Source organism: Solanum verrucosum, unplaced genomic scaffold (assembly GCF_900185275.1).
Source record: "Solanum verrucosum unplaced genomic scaffold, falcon-dt-bn FXZP01000088.1, whole genome shotgun sequence".
Lineage (NCBI taxonomy): Eukaryota > Viridiplantae > Streptophyta > Magnoliopsida > Solanales > Solanaceae > Solanum > Solanum verrucosum.
The window spans coordinates 367,490-387,540 of NW_026020077.1; the positions used below are offsets into that span (position 1 = coordinate 367,490).

Here is a 20,051-nt window from a genome sequence, read left to right on the forward strand (position 1 = left end):
GCTACTGATTTTATTGCTTGTGTTTTCTCTATACTAATGAAGCCTTCTATTTATAGAGTGATCACACACTCATATTCCTTGCCATGTTTTAAACATGTAGTGGTCCGAGTAGCTACTCAACCAATTATAATGGAGTAAATCTTTACCAAAAATTATTTATTTTCTTTCTCGCAATTCAAGAATACAAATAAGTTTTTTATCATAAAATTTTGAATTATTAATTAGTGTGACGTAAATGTACTTTTTATATGGTGTCAAATATGTATAATTAAAATTCATGTCCAAATTTACTGTCAAAGTTAAATTATTTTGACTCTCAAAATTCGAACGATTCCTCAGATTGACCCAGATAAAATATGTTTTCTTTTATCAATAAAATCTGTCAAGTCACAGAGTTTACCTACCAAGTCATTATACCTAGAAAAAAAAGATAAAAAATAAAGCAATAATTACATAAATCTCCCTTTCAAGTTTGATTTCTTTCAACTTACCTCCTTTTCTTTCAAAAAAATTATCTTAAAGATAAATAATTTTACCTCTCAAACTTTACCAAACAATTTATAAGGCTCGTTTTGAATCATATATTTTTTGACTTTTTCTTTATAAAAAGAAATATCTTGTCCAATAACTAGTGCAATCTAAATCTACTTAAAGAAACCACCTCATGAGAGTTCTGTATTTCTTTCTTTCTTTATTGGTAGCATATTTGTGGATGGCAAATATCCGAAAATTAATTAAAATATTTTTTAAAAAAACAATCCTTCCCCAAAAATACATCATTCTCTCCAAGATCTCTCAAATAAAAAATCTATGAAAATAACTTTTTCCCATTTCATAATTTCTTCTTCTTTTCATAATTTTGATGGATTTGGCTCCCCTCCATTACCCTTTCCCTCCATTTCGTCAAGTACACATCTAGATGAGAGACATGTGTACTATTTAATTGTTAAAGGTCAAGATTATATTGCATTAACTAGTATCATAACCATAGTTAAGTGAATAAGTTTTGAAAAAAAATCTCTCCAAATTTAGTAAAAATAATTAATTCTTCTCAATTTTTGATATCCACTATCCATATATTTATATCATTAATTTTATTTTATATTTAAATATTAAAATGATAACAACGTTTAGTTTGTTTAGCCTAACAGTAGTCTTACAAAATATTTTGCCTTTAAATTAATGTTTTCTTTTATTTTATTTTTTAAAAGAATTTTTTTTTTTGATACTTTCACATTTGTAATTCTAATTATGCATTTTTTACTTCCCATTTTTATTATATGATTTCTATTTCAATCTAATATTTCACATTTGTAATTCTAATACTTTCACAGTAGCCTAATTCTGCATTTTTTACTTCTCAACCTTATATTCAAGAATAAATTTACTAGCATAGGAAGCAATTAAATAATGTACAATATAAATATTTGAATATAGAAATATAAAATAAAATCAAACGGTTCTAATATTTGTAGGAATAATTTTCTTATCAAAGTTACGAAATTATTTGTTCAAAACTTATTTCTTAACTATGGTTATGATACTAGTTAATGCAACATAATCTTGACCTTTGACAATTAAATAATACACATGTCTTTCATTTAGACGTGTACTTGACGAAATGGAGGAAAAGGGTAATGGAGTGTTAAAAACATTATCTTTAAAGATATTTTATTGATAAATAAGTATTTAATCTCTAGAATATTGAAGAAGGTATTACATTGGACTTACATGTAATTAATAAGAGTTTGTATGTAATTAATAGAAGTTAGAGGGTTAGTTAGTAAAGAGTCGGTTAGATTGGTTACAACAAGATTCCTACTTAGTTTGTATAAATGTAGCACATTACTGATTCAATTGTTTTTCTCTTAAGCAATGATGAAGTTCATTTCTCATTCTCTCTAATTCTTCTTCTTTACGTCTAGAACATTCCTAATAAAAGGGAACTGTTCTTCAAGATATCTTCTTCAAGATATCTAACATGGTATCAGAGCAGAGCTCGTCTCACCCGATGTTGGGGCCCCTAAAATAAAAAATTGTCCACGCACCAGATTCTAAGCACTGGGCGTGAGGTGGGGTGTTACAGAATGACAAAGTCCCACATCGGTGGTTAATGAGATGGGTGGACTCCTTATAAGGCTTGTGTAATCCTCCTCCCTTGGAGCTAGCTTTTGGGGTGTGAGTTAGGCCTAAGACCTAATTTAACATGATATCAAAGCAGATCGATTACTGTTGTAACTGCTTTCTGATCTAAACACAAACTGATTGTACTGCTCATCTCGCTGGTGAAGCTATGGCGAATGTCGACAATGAGTTACCTGAGAAGTTAAGTCACAATCATCCTCTGTTTTTACATACAATTGACAATTCTGGAGTATTACTTAGTTTAATTTAATTAACCGGAGCTGATAATTACTCTGTATGGAGTCGCGCTATGAAGATTGCAATTCTAGGGCGTAATAAGTTGGGATTCATTGACGGTTCATGTAAAAAGGAGGTGTATGGTCCTAATTTGACAAATCTATGGGAAAGGTGTAATGCAATTGTACTTTCATGGATTATGAACTGTTGTGTGGAAGATGTTCACATCCAATTTTGGACCTCCACAATATAAATTAATCATCGAGCTTCCTAAATTCCAAATGGTTTGAAATAATTGGCTTTATAAAATTCAAAATAATTTTCAAGTCATTTTAAGTAGTTTTGTCATTTTTATAAATTTTAAAATAATAAATGTGATATTTTATAGAATTATGTGTCTAATTAGTATATTTTATGAATGTTAGAAAATTGTCTCAAAAGGATTTTAGTCTCATTTAAATATTTGGTTATTTAGTTTAAGTTAATTAATAGCTTATATTTCGAGTTAATTAGTTTATAATTAAGTTAATTAATATATAATTGTGTGTCTAATTAGTATATTTTATGAATGTTCGAAAATTGTCTCAAAAGGATTTTAGCTTTATTTTATTTGGTTATTTAGTCGTTTATAATTAAGTTAATTATATTATTTTATTAAGATTAAGAAGCTCGTTAATTAATTAATATCAATATGTCTTATTTAATTACTAGCCAAACCTATTTTAACTAAATCAAATTGGCTAAGTTTTTCCTAATCCCCTTTCAATAACCCCTGGCCCACCTATTTCCTAATTCAAGAAGCACCCAACATTAACAATACAATACATGTACCAACCGACCCCTTCCAATAAAATAATAACAACAACTGGCCCCACCCCTTTTTCCCTTTTGACTTCTAACATACAATGCATACAATACATACAATTCCAAACAACACTACTTACAATACATCAACAGCAACCAGTCGGCCCCACCCCCTTTTTCCCTTCTAATTTCAACAATAGCAGCAACAGTCCAAAATGTCAACAACAGCTGTACGCAGCAGCCCTGCTGCCTCAGATTTTCTGGGATTTTGGAGAAATTTCATACCAAACTCAGTTGCTCCCTGTTGGCCTTGAAAAGGAGCAAGAAATTTGAATTTGAAATGAGAAATTTCACCCGATTTCCCCCTAATTTCCATCTATATATTCATCTCTTTTGATCACTAAAAAAGGGGGAGAAATAGAGGAAAATTGATATAAAAAAAAACCAACCGGAAAGAGTAAAAAAAAAAAAGAACAGAGAGTTTGAGTCTCCTTTATTAGAATTCAAAGTTATTTTATTTTTCGGAACCCATCGAAGCAGGCTCACAGTGGTGGTAGTTCTTTGTGGTTAAACTCGTTGTCTCAGTTTGCTGCCCAGAAAAAGGTAATATCATTCTTGCTTTTTGTTAAATTCCTCTTCATCTCGTGTTCGCATTGTTTGAATTTTTTGAATTTTGATCATGTTGTTGTTGTTCGCTTTTGGCTCCCATAATGGTGATACCTAGTTGTCGTTTTAGCATTCGAATTTAGCTAAATGTTACTCCTCTTGTTGATAAGATATGGTGTGCTATAAATTTAGTGTAAGCTCGTTTGAATTGAATTACTGTGATTTATTAAATCATTGGCGTGCAAATGTGACTCGTGTGCTAACATTAGCCAAAAATTATTTTATCTTGTTTTTATATTGTAGTTGGTGTGTATGTGTATATATATAAGTGTAAAGTTATTGTGGTCTTTTCCCCCAAAAATCTTAATACTTGTCTTGATATGGGTAGTTATTTGTCCTTCTTTGCTTAATACAGGATATTGGTACAAATCCAATTGTCTCCTTCATTATTGAAGCTTATTTTCAACTCATGCCATCTTATTTTATTATTATATTTTTTTTGCATTTTTCTTTTATGTTCCCAGGCAACTCTTGTCCCCTTGTTTGTTGTTAGATCATTTTACTCTCTTCATGAACTTGTACTTTGTCATGTTGGGAATCATATATGTTAGATTTATGTTTTGACTCGTGAACGGAATTTCAACATGATTTAGAGTCGAAAATTACATGATGTTAATTTATTTGTGAATTAAGATCGAATATTGACAGTTGTGTTGAAATAAAGTAATTTTAATAAGCACGGGTTTGAAATCATCGATGTACTCTTTGAGATTTGTCATTCGGTTGTTTCCTTTGGAAAGCCACATGAAGTTTGGTTTGGTGCCTTTAACTTCTTCAATCCCAGTGTGCATCAAAGTTACTGTGAAGCTTTGTTAGTTTCACTTCCTTAATTCTTGATTCTTTGCATATCTATCCATCTAAGAGTTGTTAATGTTGGTCATGCTATTGTGAGGAAATTTATCTTATTACTATTTTACATACATAGCTACTTTAGTGAGTGTTCAATTTTGATTAGTTACTAATTCTTATCATTTCTTATTTTGTGCATGACCTTCCTCAATTTGGGTCCATTGGACCCTCTCCTTCATTCCTTGCATCTCGAGTTGGGTTGAAACCCAACACTCCTATTTTATCGAGTCGGTCGTCGTTATTGCTCAAATTGATAGGAAGCTAGAATACAAGGGAAGAGAAGCTAACTTACAGGCTAAGGAAGCTGAAACATAGGTCTCGAAAAGCCAGAATTGGGTTGTATATATATTGTATACAGCAGTATACATCATTATATAGAGATATACAGGTCAAAAATGCAGGAACACAGGGCTGAGGCGAAATACATGTGTTTGGAAGCAAGAAATACATGAAAGAGGCTGATATACACATTAATATACACTAATATACATAAGGTGTATACACAAACGGGTTCAGATTTAAACCCCCAAAAATTCCAGCGAATTTGGCCCAAAAGGAGGCCCAAATTCATTTTCTCCCTTACTCTTTAATTATTTAATTGTGATGATTTATTGTTTGTTGTTTAACTCTAACTTTATAATTTTTAATTAACCTAATTAGACTCCCCAAAAGATAAGTTATTTTCTTTGTGTTGGTTAACTTTTAATATATATTTTTTATTTTATCAAATATGTGGATCAAATTATACTTTCTAATTAAGTTAAACATTTTGTTCTTAAGAGATATGTTTTAACGCCTCTTCACTTAATCACATTTTTATTCATTTTAAAATTGTTGTAAGTTAAAGTATTTTCTCAAATAAACTTTAAAAAAAATGTTAATCAAACCCTTTTCAATTAATTGAATATATATATATATACACACTTACTTAGTATTTTTCTCAAAAAAAAAAAAGGTTAGTCAATTAATTAAAAAATAATTTTCATGCTTTAAATGGGTTTAAATTATTGTTTCAAAAAATGAATAAAATAAATTCCAATTAATTTCTAATCACTTGTATTTCGAGTCAAATGTTTCATTTTTGGGTCCCTTTCTCTAAAAAAAAAATAAAAAAATGCGTCCTTTATTTAATTTTTTCTCAAAGTTAATCAAATATATTGTAAGTTATTATTTTATTTTATTTTTATGCTAAATCTTTATTTTTTCTAAAAAATAGTCAAATATATTTTAGTCAAGTCGCAGGTCAACCGCATGTTAGCGGACACTCGAATGCTTAAATCCTTCTCGATGTGTAAATTGAACCCCGAACCCTCTTTGGTATTTTCAAATGATTTTTTCTGTTTAAATCTTTGAAAATTATAAGTTTTCTTAATTTCTTTAAAAAATTAAGTGGCGACTCTTTTCTAAGTATTTTTCTCAAATTGTTTTATAGTTAGAACATTTCAAAAAAGTGATTTTTCTAAAGAAAGTTAAATTACGGGACAACAGAAGAATCTCCAAGAACGATATGATAAGGTTGATGGAAGTCATATTTTTCAGCTTCATAAAGAAATTGCCACAATTAGTCAAGGTACAAGTTCAATTTCAGTCTATTTTGCTCGATTAAATGAACTGTGGGTAGAGTTTGATAGTTTAGCACCAGTTCTTGCCTGTGACTGTGCAAACTCGAGAGAATTTGTTATATTTGTGCATAATCAGAAGTTATTGCAATTCCTTATGGGTCTTAATGCATCATATGAACAAGCTAGAGGACAGATCCTGATGATGATGTCATTACCATCTCTCAATAAGACTTATTTTATGTTAATTGAAAGAGAAAGTCAACGAAACATTTCACAATCATCTGCTAGCTCGTCTGAGTTGAATGTTTTGTTCACTAGTCGAAATCCAACACAATCAGTGCCTAGGTCAAGACCATCACACACCTCTACCTATGATCCAAATGCCTTTTGTGATTACTGCAAACACACAGGTCATACTCAAGGTATTTGTTATCAGCTTCATGGATATCCCCCTGGGTATGAAAGGAAGAAGAAAGGACAATTCTCTACTAACACTGGGAGGGGCAAACCTCCTAACGAAATGAGACAATATCCAGTTGCCAATAATGTGGTTAGTGAATCTGAACACAACCATAGATCTGACCTTGATCACAACAGAGGTATGAGTTCAGGGAATCATAGTGGAAGCCAAGGATATGTGAGTCCAGGGAATCATGGTGGAAGCCAAGGTTATGGAAGATGAAATAGTCAGGTTGATCAAACTGATTACCAAAGAGGAATAACTGTCTTACATGAACAATATAACCAGATTTTAACTATGCTTGGACAAACTAATGTACATGGAGGTACTGAAGGACCATCTACATCTCATTCAAGTGCAAATTTAGCTCAGGAATATCCCACAACAGGTACAACTACTGCACTCACAAGTCATTCTACTCACACGCACTGGATTATAGATTCAGGAGCCACAAATCACATGACACCATATGCTGATATGTTTGTTCAGAAACACACTCTTTCACCAAATAATCCTAGAACTGTACAATTACCAAATGGCACCACTACTCATATCACACACACTGGTTCAAGTAGTTTGACTAAACATGATACTCTCAATAATGTTCTCCTTATTCTAGAGTTTAAGTTCAATCTATTATCTGTGTAAGAAATGACTAAAGACCTGCAATGTGTTGTGTCTTTCTTTACTGACTTTGTTGTCATTCAGGACCTCTCAAGTGGGCAGGTGAAGGTGATTGGTAAGGAGCATGTTGGGCTCTATCATCTCCCTTCTCATACTTACTCTACAAACACACAATGTCAGTCACATTTAGCACACACTGCTGCTGCTCTTCTTCAACAGACTCTCAGATTCAATTGTGGCATCAAAGGCTAGGACACACATCATCCAGTGTGTTAGCTCATACTCTTGATTTTTCTACCAGTAAATGTTCTCATATTGTATACACCTGCACCGTATGCCATTTAGCTAAGCAACATAGACTTCATTTCCCTCATAGCACTTCCATTTTTTCTATTCCTTTCCAGTTGTTACATATAGATGTTTGGGGTCCCTTCAACACTCCCACATGATTGTAACGGATACTTTGTTACCATAGTGGATGATTGTACTAGGATGATATGGATATTTCTAATAAAATCCAAAAGTGATGTTTGTGTTGTGTTGAAAAACTTCTTTACTTTGGTCAAAACTCAATTTAACTTTGTTGTTAAATCCATTAGAATTGATAATGGGTCAGAGTTTGTCAATACTGAGTGTTATCAATTGCTTACCAGTCTGGGTATTAGTCATCAAAAGACTTGCATTCATACTCCTCAACAGAATGGGATTGCTGAAAGGAAACACAAACACATACTTAAAGTGGCACGGGCAATCAGGTTTCAGGGTCATATCCCAATCAGATTTTGGGGTCACTGCATTCTCAGTGCTGCATACATTATCAACAGGTTGTCTACACCTGTGTTACATGGGAAAGCACCCTATGAGGTGTTTCTCAAGAAGAAACCTTCTCTTTTACATATGAGAGTCTTAGGTTGCCTTTGTTATGCCAAAAACATGTACATCACTAATAAATTTCACCCTAGAAGTGTGATTGGTATTCATATGGGTTATAATGATCTTACAAAAGGGTATTTGCTGTATAACCTGCGAGATAAGAATTTCTTCCTCAGCAGAGATGTTGAATTCAGAGAGTCTATATTCCCTTTTGTTGTGCCTACATTTAGTTCCTGGCAATTGTTTCCCTCTACTCATATACCATCTGATCATGATCCTCGTTATGATCCTGGTTCAGTGCCTATAGAGGAATCAGGTGTGTCACATTTTGTGCCTGTACTTGAAGTTCCTGCTCAGAGGAAGTCTCACAGGATCAACAGAGCTCCATTATGGTTTCAAGATTGTGTTGCCTATGTTCAACTCAGTCCTATCAAGACATTATACTCCATTGATCAGTACATTGGCTATGATCATTTATACAGCTCTTACAAGGCCTTTCTTTCTTCCTTTGGGACTGATGTTGAACCTACCACTTTTGAGGAAGCTTGCAAGGACTCTAGGTGGGTTGAGGCAATGCAGGCTGAGATATCAGCCTTGGAGGATCATAAGACTTGGCGAGTGGTTTCCTTACCTTCTCACAAAAAGGGTATTGGCTGTAAGTGGATATTCAAGATTAAGTATCAGGCTTCTGGAGAAGTTGAGAGATTTAAAGCCAGACTAGTTGCCAAAGGGTTCAATCAGAGGGAAGGTTTAGACTACCATGCGACTTTTTCTCCAGTTGTGAAAATGGTCACTATCAGGAGTGTGTTGGCTCTAACTGCTTCTGAACACTGACATGTTCATCAAATGGATGTCTCCAATGCTTTTCTTCAGGGAGATCTTTTTGATGAAGTTTATATGACTCTGCCTCAGGGATTTCAGCTTCCACAGGGATTCTTTGTGCATCAGGGGAAACCTGTATGTAAGCTCAATAAATCCCTCTATGGGTTGAAACGAGCTCCTAGACAATGGAATGTAAAACTCACTGAAGCTCTTATCAGACTTGGTTTTGTTCAAAGTCTTTTGGACTACTCATTGTTCATTAAAAGGACTGGTACATCACTAGTACTAATTCTTGTATATGTGGATGATATGATGATTACTGGTAATGATCTTAAACTCATTCAACACACCAAAAAGATCCTCCAAGATACTTTCAAGATGAAGGATTTAGGAGACCTCAGATACTTTCTTGGGATTGAATTTGCAAGGTCACAAGCAGGTATTGTTATGCGTCAAAGAAAGTACACATTGGAAATTATTTCTGAAGCTGGCCTTGAAGCAGCAAAACCAGCTGCCACTCCTCTTGATCCTTATGTCCAGTTGACAACTAGAGAATATAATGAAATAAATGGAAAAGGCAAGGATGATAAACTACTTGAAGATGCTACAATATATAAAAGGTTAGTTCGCAAACTGTTATATCTAAATGTCACAAGACCATACATTGCCTTTGCTACACAAATCTTGAGTCAGTTCCTTCACCAACCTAAGCAGTCTTATCTTAATGTTGCACTCAAAGTTGTGAGATACATAAAAGGACAAGCTGGACTAGGTGTCCTGTTATCTAGCAAGAGAAACAATCAACTGAATGTATATTGTGATTTAGACTGGGGAGCATGCCTACATACTAGAAGATCAGTTTCTGGTTTTATGGTGAAGCTGGGAGATTTACTAATATCCTGGAAGTCAAAGAAACAAGGAACAATATCTAGAAGTTCAGCTGAAGCAGAATATATGAGCATGGCAAGTGTTGTAGCTGAAGTTGTTTGGATAGTGAGGTTATTCAAAGAACTAGGTGCTAATGTTCAAATTCCTGTGACTATTCACTGTGATAGCAAGTCAACAATTCAAATTGCAGAAAATCCAGTTCTTCATGAAAGAACAAAACATATTGAATTGGATTGCCATTTCATAAGGGAGAAAATACAGCAAGGATTAGTGAAAACAAAGTATTTGAATACTAAGGAGAAAGAAGCTGATATATTAACTAAAGGTCTGGGGAAGTCTCAACATGAATACTTAATGTCCAAGTTTGGTGTATTAAATCTGTTCATACCTTCAAACTTGAGGGGGAGTATTGAAGAAGGTATTACATAGGACCTACATGTAATTAGTAAGAGTTTGTATGTAATTAATAGAAGTTAGAGGGTTAGTTAGTAAAGAGCCGGTTAGATTAGTTACAACAAGATTCCTACTTAGTTTGTATAAATGTAGCACATTACTGATTCATTTATTTTTCTCTTAAGCAATGAAGTTCATTTCTCATTCTCTCTAATTCTTCTTCTTTACGTCTAGAACATTCCTAATCAAAGGGAACTGTTCTTCAAGATATCTTCTTCAAGATATCTAACATAGAATACAATAAATTCTTCTTAGTATAATAAGTAAGCAACAGTTATAACTCTAGTAATTATGACTAATAACTCTAATAAAATGTATTCTACATTCTAAAAGTAGAGAGGAAAGAGACAATATTTAGGTTCTGTAATTTTTTGCTGGATATGCTATGTTTATAACAGAGATGAAGTTTATTTTTATGGTTTACCAATTCCAAGCACTTGTACTTTAATTTGCACATAAACCTAATAAATGAGGGCAACAAAATTAGATCATAAATGCATGATTCACCTTAGTGTATATATTGATCCCTTCACTTTTTCTTTCCTATTTTTCATACGAAATTTTGTTCACACACCCAACATTATATTTATGTGATTCTATTTTGTTATCAAATATTGTCTTGGTTAAAGTCACCGCATATTGTTGCTAGCTATCAAATAAGTCGTAAGGAGTTTTACGTTATCATAATTCGAGAAATACGTCACTAACAATCTTAAAATTATGGAGAAATTTAGAGAGAAACATCAGGGAAGAACATAATTATATGCACACTATTTATTAATGGGATATTTTTCTTCTTCATATTTTATTTGTGCCTGAAATTTAACTTTCATATATTTAAATTTGTTGCAAATAACATATGTATATTGATCCCTATGTTGTTGTGGGTTTAACTGCCCTGAACATACTCCTAAGTCCTAATATTGTTAGAAAATAGCATTTGAAAGCACATGAAATTTATTTTTTATACGTTAAAATTTGTCGCAAATAACATATTGTATATTGATCCCTATGGTGTTGTGGGTTAATTAAACTGACCTAAACATACTCCTAAATCCTAATACTTTCAGAAAATAACATTTAAAGCACATTAACTTTGAAATTTACCCTTACGAAAATGGATTTGCAAGCAACAATGCTTGCATTATCATTAAGAAATTTATCCTTATGATTGTGCTTAATTATTTCTCCTTTTTTTTAAAAAAAAAAAACAAACTAATTAAGTATTATTTATAGAATAGTTAACTAATTTGTCCTTTATTATGTATATTCTTATTTAATCAATATATATATATATATATATATATATATATATATATATAAATATATATATATATTTGAGGAAAAACAATTTTTTTTTAGTTTTTGAATATTTTTTTGCTAATTCTTTAAAAGCACTTAATTATTTTCTTCCAAAACAACTTATTTTTAAAAAATAAATATAGAAGTATTATAAAGCTCTATATTCAAGCTTATCCAAACTATTTATAAGGCTCGTTTTGAACCAAACAATATTATTCACAAGAACCAAAAAGTGGTCACTCTCATATTCCTTGCCATGTTTTTTTAAACACGAATATCTAGTGGTCCTTAGCGTGGTCGTTATTACAAGTAAATTATTTAAATGCTCATTCAATTATAATAAATTCCTTATCAAACATTACTTATTTTTCTTCATCTCATTTTGTGTTGCACTTCTTTAATTTCGAGAATTCAAATAAGTATTTCTTTGTTCGTAAACTTTTTCCTATATGTTTTAAATATCTTTAATTATTAAATATTGTGACCTACATGTACTTTTTATGTAGTGTTTGAATATGTATTTTATTTTTTAAAAATTTAAAATTTCATGTTTAATTTACGGTAAAAATTAAACTTTTTGACTTTCAAAATTCGAATTGTTCCACAAATTGGACCAGATGAAATATATTTTCTTGTATCAAAACACCTCATCATATGAGAGAGTTTATCTACGAGTCATTATAGCTAGAGAAAAAAAGAGAGAAAAATAAAGCAATAATTACAAAAATTTGCCTTCAAATTGTCATTTATTTAAGAAAAATATGATTTAACTAATTTGTCATGAAAAAAAATTTAATTAATTTTATAAGATATAAGTTTTTTTTTTAAAAAAAAGTACTTTTAATTTGGAGAAAAACTACTTTTTAATCTTTTAAAAAAGCTTTTGCTATTCTCCAGAATCCCCTTCAATATTTCCTTTCAAAAATACTATCCAAACACCTTATTTTAAAGATTATTTTATGAAGAAAAATGCCTTTTTACCTCTCGAAATTTACCAAATAATTTATAAGGCTGGTTTTGAATCATATATATTTTTACTTTAAAAAAAAAATCGTATCTAGTCTGCAATCTAAATAGAAAGGGAGAGAGAGAGAGTATATATTGTAAAAAGTGAACTTGTCAATAATGATAAATTAGTCTGATGAAGCCACGTGAAATAAATGTACTAGTACTAGATGGAAAAGATAAAATCAGAAAGGATTAAAAATATTTTCAAACTATATGAAATTGTTTTTATGGTATAAACTTTGTGTTAAAAAAAATGATTATATAAAATGATACTGTATTGATTTTCATGTACTGTTGTGCTCTTTAATCAACTAATAAATGTCCGACAACTTTTAAGGATGGACATCGACTAGTCGACTACCTCTAGGGAACAATAAGTACTCATGTTTAGAACGTGCCACAAATTAAGGACTTACGTATGCCATACAAATTAAGGCCCAATTTGGCCATGCGATATGATATCATAAGATGAAATTATAAGATGAAATTGAAATTCTGTTTGAACATACGATATGAAATTTTTGTGTTGTATATTTTCTTATAAACATAAGAATCTCATAAATTGTAAAACTATTAAAATAGCCCCAATTGTTTATTCAATCTTACCAAATAAATAAAAATTTATAAAATCGCATAATAAATTATTACAAAGCTATTTGTTCTCCACTTAAGTAACTGTTTCATCTAACTTTAATTCAATAAAAAAAATTGAATAAATTGTAGTGTACTAGTCTTTAATATAATCTTCTCACATAGTACGTACAATTTCCTCAAGTTAAACTTGCATTTCTCGTTCATGTGATCGAGAAGACGAACCAACATTGTTACTTTGAGCCATTTGTTGGTCAATATCATCTGCAACTATATTTTCATGCTCATAGACTATGAATATTTAATCAGTCCTTTAGTATTCTCGCAAATAATTATGTAACACTGCACAAGCTATGACAATTTTCAATGCATCAATTTGATTTGCTTTGTTGTTCAAATAGATATAACTATAAGTTGTAATAAATACAAAACGGTAGAAGCAATAAATTAGGTGTTGGAGTAAATGAAGAGAACAAATTTATTACTCAACAATCGGTTGTTGTGAGTTAAAGTGACTATATGTTGGTGAGAATAATAAATTTTAAAAAGTAATGATGTGATTATAAATTTTATTTGCATATGAAATAAATGGTTAGTAGATATAAATGTGGAGTTGTTTTAACAAAATATAAACTTGTGAATCAATTTTTGTATTAAAATATCTCAAATCATGATATGAAATTTCCATATCATGGTTTTTGGAGAATATGGAATCATGAGATGGAATCAGTGTGAAATAGAATGTCCAAACATTGATTCCATCTCACTATTCCATATCGTGATATGGTATCGCATGGCCAAACGCCTACTAAGTATTTACGGTTAATGGTGTTCACGATTTAGATAAAAAATTGATTTAAATTGAATATTCAAACCAAATCGACTAAATAAACGGCTTTATTTGTAGTTGGATTTGATTTGGTTTTAGATTTTTAAAACCGATAGTATTTGATTTGATTTTGATTTTGTTAAAAAAATCAAAAAAATAACCAAATTGAACCGATAAATTACATACATATGTTTTATTATTATACATGCATAATATATTATTTTTATAGATAATTTTAAATAGATTATATATGTTTTCATCAAAATTTATTTATAATTTATTTATGAAAGTAAAAACGTTCAATACCAGAACATTTATCTTATTGGTTTCATGTATAACAACATAAGAGTGTTTGATATTTTTTTGTGGGACTAGGAATGTCACTATCTCTTCCTTCTAGACCAAAATGATAAATTTTGAAACTTTATTCACAATAAATTCAATGATCGAAAGTTTTGTAGTGTTAGTCGTCCTAACTATTTTTCATTTTGAATGAATTTTTTTAAAAAAAATTTAACTACCGAATAACCAGCCAAACTGAATCAAAATTGATATTAACCAAACCGATAAATGGACGTTACATTTGATTTGGTTGGTTTTATAGTTTAAAATCGATTAAACTAGTTTGGTTTTAATTTTGACCAACAACTGATCATAACCGACCCGTAAACACCCCTTACGTAATAAGGTCATATACGATACAACTACTCCCTCTTTTCATTTTTATGTTCACTATTCTAAAAGTAAATATTCATTTTTATTTGTCACTTTTAATTACTCTTAATATTAATTTACTTATTTACCTGTGGAAAGAAACATGCGCAAAAACTCCAAATAATTCCTGAGTTCCAGAAGGAAAGAAGATTGTTGTCTTTTTCCCTCTTTTGAATGAATCTTTTTTTTTTTTTCAATTTTTATGTATTGTTAATAACTGAATAACCGAGCCAAGCTGAATCGAAACTGATATCAACCAAATCGATAAATAAATATTATATTTGGTTTGGTTGGTTTTATAATTTAAAACCAATTTTATTGGTTTGATTTTAATTTTGACGAATAACCAACCGTGAACACCCCTACTTACGTGAATAAGGTCATATATGATATATCTACTTCCTGTGTCCATTTTTATGTTCACTATTCTTAAAATAAATATTCCTGAAAGGCGAAAAAGAACTCCAAAAGTAAAGAACATTGGCATGATAAAATTAAAGAGTTTTATTTAGAAAGATAATTATACAAGAACGTAACATAGTGTTAATTATGCGCGCACAAAGTAGACACTAAGAGGGAAATGGAGCCCTTGAGAAGGCGTTTGTCTTGTGGCGAGAGCCAAACGCCTTCTTCCATCTAACACAACCACCCACACTACTCGACATTGATTAAGAGCACAATTTGGACATACAAAAGGACCAGGACAATTCAACAAATGGTAACCTCTTTCTGCTCTCACTATTTTAAACCAACTACTATCTGCTCTTCCTATCGTTCCTCCACGAGTCCCAAACAAACTTGCCTCTAGTGTTGCATTGTATTCTCCCACTTTCCAATTTATAAAATTATCACAATTCCTCGAACCAACGAACTGGATGTTAATGTCTTGGTTTTCATAGATGCGAGGTGGTTGTACTCTACAAGAATGTTCAATAAATCTAAGGGGTGTACCTCTTTGTCCATCGGAGTTGTACTTGAACACACCGTCTGGACAAGAGGCACCTGAATTTGGGATGTGACCTAGGTATACATGACCACTTAAGACACCTCCGAGAGACGAAGCGATACGATAATTTGAACGAGGATTAATTCCTCTACCCAATGTGTCGAATACTTGCCTATTAGAATTACGAGGATTTTGGCAAGGGGAAGTTGATGAAAACGCAACAAACGCAAGTAAATAAAGAGATAAGAAGAATAATAAACACTTGGTCATGTTTCAGTTGTGACTTGTTTATACTAATAAAGCCTTCTATTTTATAGAGTGAAGTTATATCCTCATCATGTCAATGTCATGTATCTAGTGTGGTTTGTATGTATCTGAGATACATAAATAAAAACTGATTGATGAGAGCTAACATGCTTCATAATCAAGAAGAAGAAACAATAAGGATTGCTCAACTTCGGCCTCCTTAAAGTGTTCGCCCTGTAGTCACTGGTACGTAGTTCACTACAATATTATAAAAAACAGTAGAGACAATAAATATGCACATTAACAAAGAGTGCTAATTGCTAAAGCGTTTATCGACATTAGTTAATTTTTACTAAATTCAATGTCGTTATAGGCTTTAGAGACATTTATAAAGATTGGTAATCGCCTCTAAAAATACATATTTACCGTCCATCAAGTTATTATCGTTAGTTAATTGTCAAGTAAAAATAATTTTTGACGGAATGATCATTCAATAGTCTTTGTGTTATTCACACTTGCCACTTAAATAAATTCAACGAAGCGATGAAAATGCAACAAACGCAAGTAAACAAAGAGATGAGAAGAATAATAAACACTTGGTCATGTTTCAGTTGTGACTTGGTTATACTAAATAAAGCCTTCTATTTTATAGAGGGAAGTGATCCTCATCATGTCAATGTCATGTATCTAATGTGGTTTGTATGTATCTGAGATATATAAATAAAAACTGATCGATGAGAGCTACCATGCTTCATAATCAAGAAGAAGAAACAATAAGGATTGTTCAACTTCGGCCTCCTTAAAGTGTTAGCCCTGTAGTCACTGGTAGTCCACTACACCAATATCGTTATAGACTTTAGAAACATTTATAAAGAGTGGTAATTATCTCTAAAAATACATATTTATCGACAATCAAACTATTGTCATTAGTTAATTGTCACCACTTTAATTATTATTTATTTCCAAATATGTATACCATAATGTTATGTGGAATTAAGTGAGTACGTTTGTAACTAATATTTTAGCACAAAAACATTTTTTACTGTTCAATATTTAGCGACTCCTATCAATTAATCTAATTTAACAATTCATACACAAACAAATAAAATATATTTTTAAAATATGCAAAATTGAATGGATATACCCTTTTAAATTATTACCCTTATTTAGAAGTGGCACTTCTAAAGGACTAACACAACTTAAAATAATTGTACCTTGTGCTTATTTAGAAGTGGCACTTCTAAAGGACTAACACAACTTAAAATAATTGTACCTTGTGCTGAAAATGTGATGAGACAAATAAGGACATTTTTGGTATTGTGAAGATTAATTTTGGTGCATTCATTGTAATAGAGACATCTGTACTCTGTTTGGTGACACGTGTGTTGTCTTTTTATACTTAGCCAGTCAGATATTTTATTATTCATCTCATCATTAAGGGACAGTTGGAGAGGACTAACATAGCATAAGAAAATTGTACCAAAAGCAAGTTAAATTGTACTACTTTCTCTTTTTATATAAGCATTCTATAGTGTACAGTGAAAGCCTTTAAATTTTATGCTCTGTCTGGCCCATTTTTATTGGCAATAGTTGCTTTATATCCACGTGTAAGGATCTAAAATTACCTCTGCTTTTGATATAAAAAAGTTGTCTTTCTCTTTGCAAAGTATATCATCTCTATCCCTTTCTCTTTTCATCTTGAAACGGGTGAGTCTTTTTGCCCTTGTTCTGCATCTGTTTTTTCCTCTTTAAAGATTACATGTATTTTATGTGATGATTGTAAAATAACTATTTTTATCCTTCAATTCCTAATTTGTTTCCAGCTCTTTTTGGTATTTATTTGATTTTATGATTTTTGAATGCATTGTTGTAGGATTTTATTCTTGCATCTTACTAATTTGGTTTGATTTACTCATGGTTGTTCGAAAATTGGTTTTCCCATTTTTATTCTTCTCACTTTTCTCTTTTTCTCTTTGCAAGTTCACGTTTTTATAGTCACAATCTGTTGGTTATTTTATTTTCAGTTCTCTTATCGTGTATTTTATGCTTTTTGAGTAGCTTATGGTAGAATTTTGCACTTTCATGTTCCTAATTTCGTGTTATATAATGATGTATGTTTTGAAAATGTATATGTACGAGACCGTGTGATGTAGTACTGTAGTGCATCTGGAGCTTTTTTGTGGGTTTTCGTTCTTTTAGAATTTGTCAATTTTTTTCTATTTGTGCAAAGTTTGAGCTCGCTATATTTGGAGTTATTTTAATTTTTAATTTTTAATTTGACTTGAGAGTTGTATTGTGAATGACTTAGAAAAATAACAAAGAGAGCCTATATGTGGAGTAATGACAACTCGAAAGTGATTTCGGAGAAAGAACAAACGTATAGTTCCATCTTAAGAGTAGTTCCATTTTTGAAAAAATTGAGAAAAGATCATGTGAATGTAAAGTAGCGCATGCGTTTTCTTTCCTCCTTTGAATTGTTTCCCTTTCAGATCTGCTAATATTGATACATTTGACGACTAATTTTAATGTTGCTTTCTTATTTTTCTAGCATATGGCAAGATATAAGCACAAGGGTGGACAAGCAGATTTGAAAAAACAGCATGTTCTCGGGGTCACTAGAAACCTTGTGGATGCTTCAACTGGTAATGAAAGCAAATCGCTTTTCTCCACCGTATTACAGTAACTAACAATCTTATTTTTCATGAGTTCCCTTTTGGCTCATTCAGTTTTCTATGAAGATTGAAGCTTCAAGGACAATCAATTTCATTTCCAATGAATTCCAGTCAACTCCAACGAGAATTATTCTATTGTTACTGCTGATCAGGTAGGTGCGTTTTCTAACAAATTTTCTTCACTGGTTTATCATTTTCTCTATTTCTATTGTTCGCGATATCTTTTTGTATCAACCAATTTATCCTTGAAATTACAAAACCTTTGTATTCTTTGTTGGAGTTGTATCGTACAATTTGTGTAGCTGTGTTCATCCCTCCCAACTGTCACTTATTAATACTAATAATAATAATAACAAGGAGAAAATACGCAATGGACTGATAGAGAAGTATGTTACACATCAAATGTGGGTAAAAATAAGAAAATCAAAGTTATTCAATTGCTTTGGCATATTATCGAACACCTTAAAGTCATCACTTATTTCTAGAATCACCTAACAATACATGCAAATAAACAGAGAGAACATAACATCAATCATCATCGCACTATCAATAGGGAAACCACAGATTTCCAACACTGAAAGTGGGAAATACAAATACCCAGCAAATCATCAAATATGAGAAAGATAAGATTATATATTTCCAATATATAGAACAACACAATATTGAAAAAAGAAAACCCACCAGAAATTAACAACAGTTGAATGTGAAAGATTCTGTAGCAGCAATTGCTATAAGGAAATACAGAGAAATAGTTCCTGCAATTGCTATATTTTTCTTGCTTCTTAAGAAGTTTGCTTTGAAATGAGGTACTTCAAAGTTTTTTGGTGATGTTACATTGAAGTAAATGAAGTGTTTGATAATATGCCTTAGTCAACTGAATAATTTTTGTATTTCTTTTTCTCCTTTCACATTTGTACTTCAAAATTCTCATATACAAGGTACAACATTTACTTCTACTAAACTGTATTTGTGATCAATATATGTGTGGTCATTGCAGGAAAGCACCATCTTCATTGACTACATTTGCACCAGTTATTGTCCTTGTGATGCTACAGGGCCTGTATCATATATCCTAAATGTAATTACTAATGACTTTTGCAGTCCTCAACTACTTATGCATTGTGAATGTCTAATACAATGTGCAGTATAAAAACCTTTCATTGATTTCATTTTGTGCCCTCTCCATATTTTTTGAAGTTCTTTATGAGCATTGACATCATCCTCAAAGCTTGCAGTGGAACTCTGAGGATGTAAATTCAATAAACATACTTGACCGCTAAGTTAAAATGAATGTTCAGTAAAATTCGAGTATCATTTCTCCTTTTACGTACATTCTATATATTTATATTTGTGTGTGTGGTATGGAGGGTTTTCTCGAATG

The 20,051-nt window shown here is 31.3% G+C and overlaps 1 long non-coding RNA gene across 1 annotated transcript in view; it reads right to left on the reverse strand.

The window, feature by feature from the left end:
• Nucleotides 1-15,552: 15,552 nt before the first annotated feature.
• Nucleotides 15,553-20,051, reverse strand: part of LOC125824141 (uncharacterized) — a 53,999-nt gene continuing 49,500 nt past the window's right edge. Inside the window, exon 2 of the long non-coding RNA XR_007442757.1 lies at nt 15,553-15,757. This is a non-coding gene — a long non-coding RNA (uncharacterized LOC125824141). The remainder of the gene's footprint in view (nt 15,758-20,051) is intronic.